The sequence below is a fragment of the Bos indicus genome, chromosome 6 (assembly GCF_029378745.1).
Source record: "Bos indicus isolate NIAB-ARS_2022 breed Sahiwal x Tharparkar chromosome 6, NIAB-ARS_B.indTharparkar_mat_pri_1.0, whole genome shotgun sequence".
NCBI classification, from domain to species: domain Eukaryota; kingdom Metazoa; phylum Chordata; class Mammalia; order Artiodactyla; family Bovidae; genus Bos; species Bos indicus.
Genome location: NC_091765.1, coordinates 98,373,678 through 98,376,454, shown reverse-complemented (window position 1 = coordinate 98,376,454; position 2,777 = coordinate 98,373,678).

The window sequence follows — 2,777 nt, the reverse complement described above, 5'->3', positions numbered from 1 at the left end:
TTTATTTGTTTGAGAAAGGCGGGCTCTTAAGGCTCTTTGGCTCCCGCCCTACCTCTCCGCGGGCGCTGCGCTCGCCGCCGTGGCCAATCACAGAGCACGTCACGTCGCAGCAGCCAATCGGAAAGGCCGGGGGGTATTGAGCCAACCTCTGGGCCTCCCCTCGCTCCTCGTTGGAGGGTGGTAACTATATTTCGCTACAATGGGCTCTTTTTCGTCCGGCCTGGTGAAATCTAGGGCCATCCGGGCTTCTTCCGAGGCTCGGCCAGAGAATGCCAAGGGGGAAAGGCAGGACAAAAGTTGAGGCGAATCCAGAGGCATGCCGGTGGGTCTCAAAGTGCGAGCTCTGAAAGTGTCGGGAGGTCTAGGAAAGGATGAACGTGGCTCCCTAAAAATATTGAAGGCAAAATTAGAACCCAAATAAATTATTTAATGGGGGGCATGTCATTTTCTTGCATTTTATTTTGCAGGTATCTGATGCGGAGATAATGTCGGAGCTATTGGTAGAGTAGGTATGTGACCTCAGGATTTAATGAGAATTTAATACCAAGATAAGTCGGTTTTTAATTCATCGAGCTCTTTCCTGCAAGATCCTTTGCCGCAATGGGGATTAAGAAGGAGATAAGGTAAGAAGGTTCTGGGGATTTGGGGGGAAGCGCACGGTCTAGTGGGGACTCGTCAATAGAAGTACTAGGAGGGGCAGGAGGGAGGGCAGTGAAATGGTTTTGCTTGGGATGTGCGACATCGTGGATAGTTTTCAGGAATGAGAAGATCTTAGAACGATGTCTTTTTTTAAGCTCTTTATGTTTACGGTATGAGACTTCAGTTTTTACAGAAGAAACAAAATGGAGCCAAGGTGGGGCGTACTTTCTATTTTGTATGTTTGAAGACGTCCTTAGTATATTATGTAGCATCTTTCCTGCTTAACGTTGGAGGCTCATTAAAGAAAACGAATGTTCGTAAACTTTTTTATTTCTGTCTCTAGCTGCAAGAATGAGTCCAGCATCCAAGCAAGGTTGTTCTTTCTCCCTTGTTACTTAATCCAGATTCTGGCTGAAAAGATTCATCTCAAGGTATTGTTCACAGTTGCTTTCCATTATAATATGCTTATGTAGTATTCAGTTCAATCCTTGGAAGGAAAGTTATGACCAACCTAAATAGCATATTAAAAAACAGAGACATTATTTTGCCAACAAAGGTCCGTCTAGTCAAGGCTATGGTTTTTCCAGTGGTCATGTATGGATGTGAGAGTTACACTGTGAAGAAAGCTGAGTGCTGAAGAATTGATGCTTTTGAACTGTGGTGTTGGAGAAGACTCTTGAGAGTCCCTTGGACTGCAAGGAGGTCCAACCAGTCCATTCTAAAGGAGATCAGTCCTGGGTGTTCATTGGAAGGACTGATGCTAAAGCTGAAACTCCAATACTTTGGCCACTTCGTGCGAAGAGTTGACTTGTTGGAAAAGACCCTGATGCTGGGAGGGATTAGGGGCAGGAGGAGAAGAAGACGACAGAGGATGAGATGGCTGGATGGCCTCACCGACTCAATGGACATGAGTTTGAGTAGACTCTGAGAGTTGGTTATGGACAGGGAAGCCTGGTGTGCTGCGGACACGACTGAACGACTGAACAGAACTGAACTGAAAAAGTGTTGGTTCCAGGGAAGTACGCTTAGGCTCTTTGAACCCATTAAAGATAACTTTAAATGGAGACTTAAAGTTACCATTATGGAGTATTAAAAGAGCAATGCTTGCGGGTGTTGGACATTTCTGATTGAAGTAGAGCCCTGGGCAAAAGGGCTGCTGTTAAGATGGGTTCAGGGATAATCTAACCTGCTTCGAGCTGGGCACGGAGGTGGGTGCTGCTCCTAAGAGAGTCCAGGTGCAGGCACACATTTTTCATTTTCTTAAGCTAGAGCTGCCAGTTCAGCATCAGAGTACAAAGAAGGGATGTTTTTCTTTCCTGCTGAATTAGTTCATGAGAATGTGGCTCTCAAAGTCTTGACAGTATCCATCTAATTATTTATTACAGATGGGTTTCAGAAAACTGCAGTGCTGGGGAACAATTGACTTCAATGCACACCTGCTCAATGAAAGTAACCAGCTTACTTTACAGCCACAGGGGGTCGGTGCTGTGGGTATTCTTAGTGTGCTTCTGGATAGGGAAGCATGCAATCCTTTATAAATGGCATCATTGATGTTGAGTTGTATTTATGTATTTTTACATTTGCTAATAAGCTTTATATACTTTTTGTTACTATTTTTCATTTTTTTCCTGGTCAAATTGAAGTTCTCAATTTATTTCTCATTTGGTTATATCTTTGCTTCCTTCGATAGCTTCATATCCAATGATTAAACATTTTCACTGCTGTTCACATAATGAACTTATGTGATTACTGAATACATGAATGAGGATATGTAAGCTGTATTAAAGATATTATTTGTAGAAAGCACTGACCAGTGCAAAAAATAATTTGAAATAAAATATCTCTTTTCAGGAATTGTATTCTTGAAGATGTCGGAAAAAGATTCCTGGGTCTTGGAAGAGAATTACTAAAACTGCAGGGGAGGTAGTGTAATATCTTTCTTTTTTTTAGCATATTAAGTATTCCTGGTACAAGAGCAGTGAGTGGAAGGGGAGGATTGTCCAAGTAAAACATATATTTATAAAGGGTTGAATGAAATCTAACTTTCTGTTTTATGTTATAAAATCTCATTAATTGCTTACTTGGGGAAAAATTAGTAACAGCTAATGCTTATTGAGTTGTACTAAATGTTTTGTATG